This window comes from Bidens hawaiensis, unplaced genomic scaffold (genome assembly GCF_021521415.1).
Source record: "Bidens hawaiensis isolate Kalapana, Puna unplaced genomic scaffold, B.hawaiensis_p1.1 tig00000657_1, whole genome shotgun sequence".
Lineage (NCBI taxonomy): Eukaryota > Viridiplantae > Streptophyta > Magnoliopsida > Asterales > Asteraceae > Bidens > Bidens hawaiensis.
In genome coordinates, this window is record NW_027491039.1 from 1,375,915 (window position 1) to 1,392,211 (window position 16,297).

Consider the following 16,297-nt stretch of genomic DNA (forward strand, 5'->3'; position numbering starts at 1 on the left):
ACTTAGAATCCTTTTATTAAAAAAATTTCGTCAAAGGAATGAAATTAAGAAATTAGAATACGAACCGGGGAAACTGAAAACGAATGGTGCAGACTAATTGGGATACACAAACCATTTTAACGATCTGGCTTGACTGGTGCCATAGTTAGTAGCCCCAGAAGTAGGAACTTTAATTAATTCAATTTACCACTAAATCTTTGAAAATGCCGTTTGCACAAGCCGGTGTGGTAGCTTTTGATTTGTTCAGAATTAGTGTTTTGAGAAAACCCGGGAAAATAGTCTCGTATAAAACGAACTAATCACGAAACAGGGGTACATTAACTACAACAAATCAAACGCGCGCGCCCTATAACTCAGAATGATACGTCGATTAACTTTAGTTCTAAATGAAAAATATACAATGAAGCTTCGCCAAGTTGTGGTTATGTAATCATTATAAAGGAATGTTGAATAAAGATACGTTACAAAAACTAGAAGATTGGATACTATGCCTATAGCTGTGGAACCATTATAAGTGCTGTAAACAGACCGTTCTAACCCCATCCTTCCTAGTTAACCCAATCACATTCAATTCGCGCACAACCTATGACAAACCCTCATGGTCGCTTTGAGTGTGGAAGTACGAAATGCTTCAAAAGGAACTATCCCAAGTTAAACCAAGAATGAACATCGAAAACAATTATAAAACACTTGAAGGATGGGGTTAACTAGGAAGGGTATCCCCACTAACTTGAAGGATGTGGAACCATTATAAAACAATGCAAGACTTTGATGTGGTGAAGGGTACTTCTGTAATTCTTGATTAATATGCTTTGAATTCACTTGATATAGGTACCGATAGAAGTCTTATCCCCACTAACTTCTTATCCCAGGAAATGTACTGGTTAGTGAATTAGTAGACCCCTATGCCATAGAATTCATTAACAGAAAGTCTATAACTGTTAAACAAATACTCCAAAGCTTTTATTGATCTACTCCCGGTATAGTTGGGAAGCATCGATGTAATTGTTAGTATGAGCTGGTTAGCTAAATACAAGGCGTGAATCGTGTGTAATGACTAAATAGTTAAAATTCCTCCCTCGGATGATGAAGTGATTATGGTACAAGGAGAGAAGTTTGGTGCAATATCACCTCTTGTGTCTCATCTTAAAATATTAAAACTCTTACGCCAAGGGTGTATGGCATTTCTGGAGAACATAACCATGAAAAACCCTAATGAAACATATAGGGAATATCCCCGTAATACTCGAATACTCCAATATCCTTACTGATGAACCACCCGGAATACCACTATCCGGCAAGTTGAATTCCGAACTGACCTAATTCTAAGAGCAACTTCTATTTCCCAGGACACTTTATCATCTGACACTCTCCGAAATGTAAGAATTATTTAGCCAGATACAAGAATTATTAGATAAAGATTTCATAGGACCTAGCTATCCTCATTGGGAAGCACCGGTGTCGTTTGTAAAGAAGAAGGATGGAAACTTTAGGAAGTGCGTTGATTACTGGAAAATACACAGAATTGTCATCCAAAAAAAAAACAATATTCCCTCCCACGAATAGATGAATTGTTCGATCAACTCCAAGGAGCGAATTACTTCTCAAAAATCGACCTCCGATCCAGCGATCTTCTGTAAGGCCCCGAACCCCAAGAACCCCACAGTTGGTAATCATTCAAAACACTCGTAAAAATAATTAAACTTAAAAACAATTTTTTTCATTAAAATAAGCATCACAGAGTATAATTCGACAGAAAATGTAAATAGTATGATAAGTTCCCAAAACTCGGGAATTTTGCCCAAAACCAACATAATTATCTTTAAATAAAATTTTTAAAAATAAATGTTTAATAATAAATTCTTCAAATCCCGTATGCCCTTCACCGTCCAAGTAGCTTCGTGCACGTCCAAGCGATAAGGCATCCTCTTCCTGACCTGAAACTCACACTAACATGCACACAAAGTCAGCTTAAGCTAAGTGAGTTCAAGTTTTAAATAAGTAACAAAAGTCTTAATAATCATTCCAACGGTTTTAAAACTATAAACTGAAATACCTCAGTTAGGTCATCACATTTAATAAATAATCATCCTTACATATGAATATCTCTATACGTGCATTCATATATATATATATATATATACATATATATATATATATATATATATACATATATATATATATATATATATATACATATATATATATATATATATATATACATATATATATATATATATGTATAACATCCAGGGCTGAGAAAACGTACAACCCAAACACGTAACATTCAGCGCATGCAAACACAAAGTAGGCATATGCAACATTCAGTAGTCGAGACGACTACAACATTCGCCAAATATTGGCCATTCTAATATATATATATATATGTATATACATACATACACACATTCTTTAACATTCCAAGGCCTACCAATACTAGCAAGCCTATGTAAAATTGTTTAAAACATTTCATCAAGCAAAATCGCTTAGGTGTGCGTGCTAGCCCAAAACTTAAAAAGTGTTAAAAGGGGCATCATGAACTCACCTGACACAAGACGCGGATTCACCACGAGCTAGAGAATCCCTAAGAAATCCCTAAACTCAAACACCTTTCGGTTTACATTCAATCAATACTAATGACATCAAAATGACTCATTTATCCTATGAGACGTTCTAACATGGTTCGATTTACCTAAAACCTCGACCTTATCAAACTTAATCACAATAGCCCCCGAGGTCTCACATTCACCAAAATGACCCTTAGGTACTACCGGGAATAAAGAATTCCCAATTTGCCCCCAAGAGCACTAGGTGACACTAACACGCTCGTTTAGGAGTTGTTTAGGCCGTTAACATCCAACTCAGCCCCGTGTGGACCCATTATGATAAATCACAGCCAACAAGTCCACACGACGCCACATGAGTCAAATGGGTCGGTAACCCGCAAGTACAACGCACCAACTATTCAATAAACACAATTGCGCGTTGTACCGACCCGTTGGAGTAACCGACAACAAATTCAGCCCCATAACTTATAAAAATGAATTTTGAACAGCCCGTAAATCAAACCAAGTGTCCCCGAGCTGAATTGGTCGTTTATCACTTCAATCCTCGCGTTAAACGCGCCAAACTACAATTGTAGACAACCGAACATAACAATCAAACTACAACTAGTTGATCAACTTAACGAACACCTATGAACATGATCTTTAAGTATGATATCCGGGACATACCTAGGAAGATTGTGGTGCAAAAACTCACTTCAAATAGCCCTGACAAGAACACAATTGAACATCCACCGGTTAAGCCTAAAATGAACTTATCGATCAATAACGAGTAAAACGTGTAGATTTTAGCATGCGAAGATGCATTTAATTACATAGGTTAACCTCTGAAATAAATTATTAAATTTTTACCAGACTTTAACAAATGTCTTAGGTTTATAAAAATATTTTAATTATATTTTTCTATTGGACACAAAAATTATAAAAATTCCTCCAACACAGCAAGGTACGTGCAGCTATTTCAGTGTGCAACAAAATGGTTTTATTTTTATAAAATTCATTACCAAACCAAATTAAACGATTCCAATTGGGTTTGGTTCCAAACTCAAAATAATAACTTCAAGAAGTGGAACCAACCCATTTGGACCTGTAAAAAAAGGTTATGACGTCGGGAAGACAGACCAGAATCCGTTATCCCGCATCAGCTTTGACACTCAATTTTATAAAATCATAAAAACCATTCAAATCTCGTCCAAAAATTACGTATTATACCTTTCTGGAAACTAGACTCAAAGTAGAACATCATGGAATCAAGAATCGATCAGAAACAATGGATTATCATCGCGTTACAGACCCTACAATAAACTTATACGAATCTGTCAGCAAACTGTTATCATCAAAACTCAACCTAAACGACCAATAAGCGCGTTAATATGATCAATTAAGGTGTAAAAGATATGGGGAATCATAAAACCGACCTTGAATTGAAGTTTATACGGATCAAACTTGGCTGGACAGAAGATGTTAGAGCAGGGGGGGTCTCTCTTCCGATCGGCCGCTAGAAAGGGTTTTAGGGTTAGGTTAATTGTTTTATGATATAATAAAAATAGTTACATCCAAGTCCCTCCAAATTGAAGTTTAAGGAAAAATGGAAGGAAAGTTAAATGGTTTAACGTACCGAGATGACGCAAAGGCTTCCTAGAAACGTCGGATAAATCCCGAGAATTATACATTCTCTACAAGCTTTAATTCTTGAAACCGGAATTAACGGGTGTTACATTTTCAAATTAAATTCCAAGAGGAAGTTGTTTCTAAAACAGCGTTTCAAACTCGGTCTGGTCACTATGAACCCTTAGTTATGCCCTTTGAACCAACTAATACACTTGTAATTTTCATGAACCTCACAAACCATGTTAGTAAATTATACCTCGACAAATTCATTATAAAGTTATTGATGACCCCCTGATACATTGAAAACCAAGAAGGAACACGAGCAACATTTACGAACAATCTTGAAGACGTTGAGGCAGGAGGAATGGTATATGAAGATGTCCAAGTGTGAATTATGGCTACAAGGAGTACGATTCTTAGAACACGTTATTAGTTGACACGGAATTCACGTACATCCGAGCAAAACTGGTACACACCAGAGTCACCAAGAGCAATTTGTCAAATTTTGGAATTAGGTGGGTATTACCGACGCCTTATTAAAAATCCAGTATAACCTAACCTTTAACCCTCCTAACTCAAAAAGAACTGAGTTTATGACTAGGGGAAGAACAAGAGATGACTTCTCAATTGATGAGACAGAAACTTTATCAAACTCCTATACTAAGTCTCCCAGAAGGAACTGATGATCTTGTAATCTATCGTGATACATCACGAATGCGTTCTAACGCATAGAAACAGGGTTATAGCATATGTTTTCTGACAATCAAAAACGCACGAGAAAATTATACTATCTTTAACCCGGAGTATGGGACGATTATTTTTACATCTAATGCATAGGCATGCTACTATTATGCCATTAAACGCACAAATTTCAGGAATCGCAGAAGTTTATGACCTGCAATTGTCACACCCCAACCTAAGGCGGAAATGCCGCGGCGTGATCCGATTGCTCACAGCTCGAAGATACTATCATAAATAAAATGTGACAATATCTAATTAATTATTTTAATTCAAATGTACACACAATAATCAAATACAATAAAACAATTCAAATAAATAAATATAATCAATTAAATTTAAGTTTGTCTTCAATATAACCTATGATCTCGACTAAATATCCATACTTCAATCTAAGCAACCTGCATATGCGTAGAAAATGGAGTTTGTCAACAACACATGTTGAGTGAGATGATCACCAATTTTGACACAACAAATAATAATATATACATATATATGATAGATAATTGATAAATGATAAGTGATAAAATGCGCAAACCAACCATGTGATATTAATCAATCGAATCATAACAATCAAGCATATAACCAAATCGCGTGTGCCAATGAAATCGTTGCCAAGCGAATCGGGCATTGATTACAATGACTAAGGTTGTCATTTTACCTTTGCCAAGAGAATCGGGCTTCGGTTACTAAGACGGTCGTATGATCATACTAATGAGAACCCTCTACAAGGGGATATGTTGGACATCTCCGAACATTATCAAGTAAACAATTAACCATGTAGCAAATAGAAAATAGCATTCAACGGATATTCACACAATGATTATGTTTGCGATTTTGTGTATATATATAGAATTGAAAATATGAGTAAGTACGCATAAGTCCCAAAAACATTTGAAAATAGTGTATAAAAGGGGGAATGATCAAACTCACCTGATCGATTAAGCTAAACGAAAATGAATACGACAAGAACGATAATCACACTCCTCGAGAATTACTGACAAGGATCCTAATTAAATAATGATATAAGTGAATTACAACTGTATAATACATATAATGGATTTAGGATTTCGATATGATTTGAGTTATATTTATGTTTGGTATGTTATAGATTGAACGATTGTTCTCTACGGATTTTTGTTATTATTTAATTATAAGAACCATTGTTTGTTATAAATCGGGTTTACGTACAATTAGTTTCAAATAAATATGAGTTAAGACCTACTATAATAATAAACGTTTAGATATATAGTTATTATAAAATTTATATTTTAGAATCCTTAACGAATTTCGATGATAAAAATATAATCAACACCATTAATACGTTTTAATATATTTATTAAAAATAATACGTACATATATACATATATATATATATATATATGTATATATATATATAAACACGAGCGAGTTTATAAATACGTTTTTACAATGAGATATCAATATTAGTGTCTGTTGTTAATACAAAAATAATGATTCATTATTAATAACAATAAGATACATATATATATATATATACATATATATATATATACACGAAACTTTTAACTTTAGGATGTCGGTTTAATTAAAATATTTTTTATTGTAATATTAAATATTAAATAAAAAAACAAGCTTTTAAAATCCTTAAACAAAAATAAACCAAAAATTTAAGGTCTGCTGGGAATCGAACCCAAGACCTGTGGACCAGACCAGACACAAGCACACACACCCTAGCCAACTGGGGTAGGGTGTCAGCTGGTTTAAGTTTGTAAACAAATCCTTATATACAGAAATTGATTAACCCAACTTGATTATGAGCCCTAATTCTGCAATTGATCAATTCGTTCTATATTCGTTTAATTAAGGTCAGGGTTATTGTTTACAGCTGATATACAAACTTGCTGCAAGTATTAATTACTTTGTTTGCTGAAGTAATTAGGGATAACGACGAAGGAGGTCGCCGAAGGCAAAAAAAAAGGTGCGAATTGACGGGCTTACGGCCAACATAAATGCAATTAAAGTTAGGGCTTTTGATCGTCTGGTTGTAAGGGAGGTGCAGCCATGAGTAAGTGTATTATAATGCATCTTAGAATATGTAAACAATTTTAGGGTTAGTAGGTTCATAAATATTTCAGTTATACGTTAGATTTGATCATGTTTCCTAATTATTGATGTTGTTTAGGCCGATATTGGCAAGAAGGATCACAAACATGATTTGATTCTTAATTTAGATTGTTAATTGAGGCTCAAGTAACTATACGGGTCATGGGTTTGAGTATACGGGTCTTGGGTAAATGGTTTATAAAGTTGATTTACAGACTTTGCAGTTTAAATGGATGCATGAGTATAAAATTAAGGGGCGAAATTTTTGGAGCTTGCAGATTCCTAACTCTTGTACTTGGGGGTGGAGGAAAATTCTTCAGTTTCGTCCCCGTATTAGACATTTTATATGGCATGAAATCGGTAATGGGAGATCTACTTCAGTTTGGTATGATAAATGGGATGATTTATGTCCTTTAAGTGATTATATTAACCCGAGAGCAATACATGGGGCTGGTTTGACATTAAAAACCTGTGTCAGTGATGTTGTTCATCACAATAACTGGGGATGGCCGCCTGATTGGATTTCGAGATTCCCAATTCTTTCGAACTTAAAGGGGGTGAGTATTTATCCGGAAAAGAGGGACAAGATCGTGGTAATGGATGAGAATGGGAATTCAATGAATTTCTCGGCTTCAGGAATATGGCAACTTCTTCGAATACCGGCTGATAAGGTTTCTTGGATGCATGTTGTTTGGTTCTCTCAATGTGTTCCAAAACACTCCTTTATGTTGTGGATTGTGCTTCATGATAGATTGACCACGCAGAATCGTATAATGGGGTGGAATATTGGTGGGTATCCAAATCATAACCTGTATTGCTGCCTTTTATGTAATGGAGAGCCGGATTCTCGTAATCATCTCTTCTTTGAGTGTAAGTTCTCTTCTGAGGTTTGGAGTATTGTCAAAATGAAAGGTAAGTTTCAGGGGTGCATGAATGGTTGGGCGAATATTCTTCAATATGTGTCTCAATTTGGAATGTCCAACTCTATTGATAATGTTATTAATCGGCTGTTACTTGGGGCTTCGGTTTACGTTATTTGGAAGGAACGAAATAACCGGCTTTTCAGGAACTCTTTGAAGACTCCAGAGATTGTTGCTGATGAAATCATTAAGGGTACTCGCCTAAAGCTAATGACTCTAAAGTTCAAGAATTCTGAACGGGTCAATCGGGTTCTCGAAGATTGGCACTTTCCGAGAGGAGTTTCACACCAAATTGATGATAATGGTTGATTTGTTTTTGTTATGTTTGTTTCTTTGGTTCTTGTGTAGGCTTTAGCAGTGTTTACCATTGTTTGGTGGTTTTGGTTTTGTTTACTCTTGTATGGCATGTCATACATGAGAACTAATATGGCACTTTGTCATATTACTTGTTCTTTGTTGGTTGTGTGGAATGAATTTAACCGAGTAAAACCCTTTACCCAAAAAAAAAAATTTTTGAGATGGACACGATAAAGGATTAAACTTTGCATTTTGGGTTAAATATGTATAGTTTCCAAAGTTATTTATATATTAAATAAGTATAAATTGTATATAAATGCCGTGATTAACGTGATACTTTTTATATGTTAAAATTTCTCGAACCATAAGTTGTATGTAAGGCCCCGATCCCGGAAACCCTACTTTGGCGTTGGATTTACTCATAAACACAGTTCTAAAATCAGAGTTAATTAAAACTTTCACGGAATAATTAAAAACTTCATGCATTACATTACAAAACATCGAATATTGTCTTAACATACAAATTATTCATTCATAGACATAACATAAAACAGTCATGATGCTTCTTCATAGATACCCATCTCTTTAGGTCATGCCATGTGTCCCTCCTCAAGCCAGCTGCCTCAACCTATTTGCCTGCGTGCATACTAAAAGTAAGCTATGCTGAGTGAGTTCTAGTTAAGCAAGTACATACATTTCATTCTCATTCTGTACATTCTTACTTCCATACATTCCTACTTTTACTTACCTTCATTATTTTATACATACATAACCTTCCTACGTTTTTAAAGAGCCTTTCGCTCTATAACCTTCGCATATATTATTAGGGTATGCAACCCTTCATTCTTCGCCTAGATTATTAGGGTAGGCAACCCTTAATTCTTCGCCTTTATCATTAGGGTAGGCAACCCTTTATTCTTCGCCTATATTATTAGGGTAGGCAACCCTTAATTCTTTGCCTATATTATTAGGGTAGGCAACCTTTTACTCTTCGCCTGTATTATTAGGGTAGGCAACCCTTTATTCTTCAGCTCTACATATCATACATACCATTCATACTACACATATCGTACATACCTTTCTTTCATTAGCTATATCTGTTCTCATATACCCTTTCACACATACGTTTAACTCTTTCTACACTAATTAGGTATATTTATAAACATTCATACGGCATACACTTACCACTTAAGGTAAGTGTATTAACTAATCACATTGAGTATGCACACAGCCCCAAAACATAACACGGAAATGGGGCTAGAAACTCACCTGGAGTCGGTTTCTCTCGCCGTTAATGGTAACGCCCTTCTTTAGTTGTATACGGCTAACTGTACAATACATTACACGTGTCAATTATCTATTACCACTACTTCCTACATTTAAGTTTACGAACCATCAACTAACGGGGGTCCGGGGGCAGCGCCCCTAGTAGCGGGATCTAGGGGCGGCAGCCCCTAGCAGAGTCCAAGGGGCAGAGCCCCTGGCTGGGGTTGAACTTTTTCGCTTCGCATGGAACTTTTTTGCTTCGCATGGAAGTTATTCGCTTCGCATGGCTGTGCGATGCGAAACAACCCTTTTCGCTTCGCATGGCTGTGCGATGCGAAACAACCCTTTTCGCTTCGCATGGCTGTGCGATGCGAAACAACCCTTTTCGCTTCGCATCGTTGTGCGATGCGAAACAAACTTTTTCGCTTCGCATGGCTGTGCGATGTGAAATTACCTTTTTCTTCGCTATTACCATTTTAAAGCCATTTTTCTCCTTATTTCCTCCTTAGGACCCGGTTTTACCCTTTTTATGGGTTTTGGGTCGTACCAACTTTGTATACCCGTGTTTTATGAGGTCCGAACATCACCTTTTTGTCCTATTTCATACTCCTATTTCTTACATCCTACAACCCGATCTACTAAGATATTGATTTGCATGTCGAACTCAACCACAAAACTTAACCTTGTTGGTTGTAAATGTTTGTTTTAAATTGGACGGTTAGTTCTCTCTCTAGGCAAGGCGATTTTGGTATCTAACCCTATGCGATCGGCCGCATAGGGTTTTTGGCTTTCCTTGGGTTTTTTGTTGCTCTAATCTTGTTCCAATCCTTGGTTCTGATTGCTTAGTAGGTTTGTTATTGATCACGGCTATTGTTATAGTTTAGTTAGATCGATAACACCCTATTAATTGATTAAGGATCTTGTGGTTTTCAAGGTTAGGGTTGTTTCTTGTTTCTTGATCTTGTTCGTTCTTGGGGTTGTTAGATCTTGGATCTTTGGGCAGATTTGGATTAAGGTTCCATTCTCCTCTTGGTTCCTTGGATTCGGCTGGCTTGGGTTTCTTGGATTCGGCTGGATTAAGGTTCTTGTTATTGGTTCTTGATCTTGTTCTTGGTTTCTTCGTTCTTGGCTGTTACGTGAGATCTTGTTCTTGGCTGAATCTTGCTCCTGATCTTGATCTTGATCTTGTTATTGGCGGACCTTGTTCTTGATCTTGATCTTGATATTGGTTTGGCCGATTCTTGTTTTTGATCTTGTTCTTGGCTGATTTGGTTTATTGTGAGTGAGATATTGTTCTTGATTTGATTTGATCTTGGCTGATTCGTGTTTCCTTATTTATTGATCTTGATCTTGATATTGATTTTGGGGTATCTTGGCTGGATTTTTATTGGGGTTGCATGGAGAATAAGGGTGGCATTGGTTCTGTTGATCAGGTTATACATGGGTTTCCAGCGAATCGGGTAACGAACATTGATGGGGCTCCCCCTCGTAGGGGGGTTCTGAAAACTGGTTCTTCGGGAAACCCTAATGTTACGGGTTCTTTTGGTTCGTTTGCTGCAAACACTACATTCACTGCTCCGTTAAATGACGTTATCCATAATGTTGGTGGTTGTTCAGCCGTGGGGAACAAAGCTAGTGGTTGCTTGAGCGATAACAAGGGTATTGGATCAGGTTCGCTAAAGAGTCAACAAGATAAGGGTTGTTCAGCTTTTGTTCCGAACGAAAATAAGGTGGTTGGAGCTGAATCGTCTAATATTCAGAGGGATGTAGGGAAGGAAAAACATATGGAAAATTCAAAGCCTTCCTACATGAGTGTTGTTCAACTTGAAAACAAAACATCGAAGGCAACTTTAAGAAAAGTAAATGTTGAATCAACGATGGATGGAGTTGATGTGGTTATACCGGTTGATTCTGTCAAGAAAGTTAAAGAGAGGTTTAATAATACTTTGTTTGGCTATTTTTTGGGTAATAGACTCCCTTTTCCGGTTGTTGAGGATTTTGCTAAGAAAAATTGGAACAAATATGGGCTTACGAGACTAATGATGAATGCGAAAGGGTTTTTCTTTTTCAAGTTCCATACGGAAGCTGGGATGATGAAGTTGATTGAGGATGGTCCTTGGATGATTAGGAATGTTCCCATTATTCTCCAAATTTGGACTATGGAGTCAGATTTGGAGAAGGAGGATGTACGGTCTGTTCCGGTTTGGGTCAAATTACAAAACATTCCCCTGGGTGCCTTTACTGAGGAGGGTCTAAGTATGCTCGCGTCAAGAATTGGGGATCCGATAAGTATGGACTCTTATACTGCTAATATGTGTAAGGAATCGTGGGGAAGAAGTAGTTTTGCTAGAGTACAGGTTGAGCTCCATGCAAATCAGGAGATTAAAAGGAAGCTTGTTGTTGCTGTTCCGGATACGTGGGGGGAGACAAATAAGATCTCGGAGATTAAAGTTGAATATGATTGGGAGCCCCCCAGATGTTCTTTATGTGAGGTGTTTGGCCATTCGAACGCCCAGTGCCCGAAACAAGTTCACGATAGAAAGTTAAATGACGAACAAACGAAAGTCACTAATGATGATGGTTTCCAGAGGGTGAAGGGAAAGAAAAAAGTTAATACGCAAATCAAGAAACATAATCTTGTCTACCGACCGGTGGTTAAACCTGCTGTGCCACAAACTATAAATAAACCATCCGCTCAAGAACAAGACAATAATTATCCTGTGGGTAAACCTACAACTTCCATGGCTAAGGGGGTCCAGTTAAAGGAAAATCATACTGTCCAAACCAGTAACAGGTTTGGTAAGTTGGCGGACGAGTCGGAAAGTGATGAAGATGATGATGATGTGGAGGAGTTGTTTACGGATGTGGCTAAAGCTATGAAAGCGGATGTTTTTTCTGAGGGTGCAAGCACACCCGGTGAATTGGGTGTTTAATGGGTACCATCGCCACTTGGAATATAAGAGGGTTGAACCGCCCTCTTAAACAAAAAGAGGTTCGTAAGGTAATACAAGATAATAATATTCAGGTATGCGCTATTCTTGAGTCTCACGTCAAATTAAATGCGGTTTTTGATGTTTGTAAGAAGATCTGTAATAATTGGGATTGGACCAGCAATGGTAGTGTTTGTGATAAAGGTACTCGGATTATTGTGGGGTGGAATACGGATTTGGTTGATCTTATGGTTATTGATTATTCGAATCAGGTTCTTCACGTTCAGTTAAAGTTTAAGCTTGATTGCAAGGTGATGTATGGTTCTTTCGTGTATGCTGAGAATTGTTATTTGAAAAGAAGGGAGTTATGGCGTAATCTTCTTGTTCATAAACAACTCACTCGTGATAAACCTTGGGCTTTACTTGGTGATTTTAATTGTGCTCTTAGTTTGGAAGACAGCTTGCATGGTTCTTCCAAAATTTCTACTGGAATGATTGATTTTCGTGATTGTGTTAACAACATTGAAGTTGAGGATATAAAGGGGGTCGGACTCAAATACACTTGGAGCAATAAACCGAAAACGGGTATGGGCCATTTTAAAAAGCTTGATAGGGTGATGGGAAACTCTAAATTCTTGGAGATTTTTAATGATTCTTCGGCGGTGTTCCTTCCGTACCGGATTTCAGACCACTCTCCATGTCTTTTGAAATTCCCCTCTCTTATTAAAGGTAAGCCTAAACCGTTTAAATTCCCTAATTTCTTGATTGAAAAACCGGGTTATCATGATATTATTGCTAAAGGCTGGAATATTGAGGTGAACGGGTATCACATGTTTCGCGTGGTAAAGAAACTCCAGAACTTAAAACACCCTATTCGTTCTTTGCTGTACCGGCAAGGCAATCTCCATAAGAAAGTTACTGACCTAAGAACCCGTCTGGATGCTTGTCAAACCCGCCTTGACACTGACCCTACTAATTTGGAGTTGATTCGGGAACAGAGTAATTATCTTAAGGCTTATCATGAGGCGGCTAAGGATGAGGAAGAATTCCTTAAACAAAAGGCTAAAGTTGATTGGTTAAAGCTTGGTGACTCTAACACTGCATACTTTCACAATTCCTTGAAAATGCGAAACCATAGGGGTCGCATTGATATTATAAGTGATGCTCAGGGCCGTTTATTTGAGGGGTTGGATGTTCCTTCGGTGTTTGTTAATCATTTTACGAACATCTTTGGCTCTGATTTGAAACCATTGAGGAAACTGGATAATCAGATGTTTACTACTAAACTCTCGGCCTCCCAGGCGGAGTTTATGATTAGACCTATCTCCGATTTGGAAATCAAGGATGCGGTTTTCTCTATTGAGAATTCCAAAGCGCCGGGACCTGATGGTTTTTCCTCGGCCTTTTTCAAGAGTTCTTGGGATATTGTTGGGAAAGATGTGTGTTTGGCGGTTCGTGAATTTTTCAGCAGAGGAAGTCTCCTTAAACAGGTAAACCACACCATTATTGCCCTTATTCCTAAAGTGACTAATATTGTGACTCCGAATGATTTTCGTCCCATCTCGTGCTGCAACACTTTATATAAATGCATTACCAAGATTATCTCGGTTCGTATGATGAAGGGGTTGGAGTCGTTAATTGATATTAATCAGTCAGCGTTTGTGCCTGGGCGTAGGATTTCTGATAATATCCTTTTGACCCAAGAATTAATGCATAATTACCACACTAATACAGGTCCGCCTAGATGTGCTTTTAAAGTTGATATCCAGAAAGCCTATGATACGGTCAGTTGGGACTTCATACGTGATATTCTTTTTGGGTATGGTTTCCACGATAAGATGATTCAGTGGATAATGGAGTGCATAACCACTTCTTCTTTTTCGATAGCAGTTAATGGGAATTTACACGGGTTCTTTAGTGGTAAAAGAGGTCTGAGACAGGGTGATCCGATGTCCCCTTATATTTTCACGCTGGTTATGCAAGCTCTCACGTTGATTCTGCATCGAAAGGTTCGTATTGATGGATCGTTCCGTTTTCATCGATGTTGTGAAAAGTTAAATATTATCAACATTTGCTTTGCGGATGATTTGTTCCTGTTTGCTCGTGGTGATGTGAATTCTGCTAAAATTATTATGGGGGCTCTGAATGATTTCAAAGATATGTCCGGGCTTACTCCGAGTGTTCCGAAAAGTACCGCGTTTTTCTGTAATGTCCCGGACCGTGTTAAAGGTGGTATTTTGAATATTATGCCCTTTGTTGAAGGAAGGCTCCCGGTTAAATACTTGGGGGTTCCTCTTATATCCACGAGGTTAAATTACCGGGATTGTAAGAGGTTGCTGGATTGTATGGATAGTCGGATTGGAGATTGGAAGAATAAAACTTTATCCTTTGCGGGTAAATTGCAGCTGGTCAGGTCTGTTCTTTCGTCTTTATATATTTATTGGGCTGCTGTGTTTTCTCTCCCTTCTAGACTTATTGCTGATCTTGAGAAACGGATTAAAAACTTTCTTTGGGATTATGGTCAAAATAAGGGAAAGCATAAAGTCTCTTGGGATATTGTGTGTCGGCCGAAGTGTGAAGGTGGTTTGGGTATCCGGCGTATACGGGATGTCAATAACTCTCTGCTGGTTTATCATATTTGGAGCTTAATCAATGTGCGTAACTCGTTGTGGGTTAAATGGATTTATGAGTATAAAATGAAGGGACAAAATTTTTGGAGCTTGCAGATTCCTAACTCGTGTACGTGGGGATGGAGGAAAATTCTTCAGTTCCGTCCTCAGATTAGAAAATTTATATGGCATGAAATTGGGAATGGGAGATCTACTTCAGTTTGGTATGATAAGTGGGATGAGATTTGTCCTTTAATTGAATATATTAACCCTAGAGCTATTCATCGTGCTGGCTTGTCTTTAGAGACCTGTGTCAGTGATGTTGTTCATCATAATGACTGGGGTTGGCCGCCTGATTGGATTTTGAGGTATCCAATTCTTTTGAACCTAAAAGAAGTCAGCATTTGTCCGGATGAGAGGGACAAGATCGTGGTAATGGATGAGAATGGGACTTCAATGAATTTCTCGGCGTCTGGAATTTGGAATCTTATTCGGAGACCGGCTGATAAGGTGTCTTGGGTGCATGTTGTTTGGTTCTCTCAATGTGTTCCAAAACACTCCTTTATGTTGTGGATTGTGCTTCATGATAGGTTGAGCACGCAGAATCGTATTATGGGATGGAAAATTGGTGGGTATCCAAATTATAACTTGTATTGCTGCCCTCTTTGTAATGGAGAGCCGGATTCTCGTAACCACCTCTTCTTTGAGTGTAAGTTCACTGCTGAGGTTTGGAGTATTGTAAGAATGAAAGGGAAGTTTCAGGGATGTAGGAATGGTTGGGCGAATATTCTTCAATATGTGTCTCAATTTGGAATGTCCAACTCTATTGAAAATGTTGTTAATCGGCTGCTATTTGGGGCTTCGGTTTACGTTATCTGGAAGGAGCGAAACAACCGGCTTTTCAAGAACTCTTTCATGACTCCGAAGATGGTTGCGGACGAAATCATTAGGGGGACGCGCCTAAAGCTTATGACTCTAAACTTCAAGAATTCTGAACGGGTTTTTCGGGTTCTCGAGGATTGGCACTTTCCGCGGGGAGTTTATCACCAGATTGATGATAATGGTTGATTTGTTTTAGTTTTGTTTATTTACATTGTTCTTGTGTAAGCTTTGGCTGTGTTTACCAATGTTTGGTGGTTTTGGTTTGTTTACTCTTGTATGGCATGTCATACATGAGAACTAATATGGCACTCTGTCATATTACTTGTACTTTTTGTTTGTGTGGAATGCATTTAACCGGGTGAATCCCTTTACCCAAAAAAAAACTTAACCTTGTT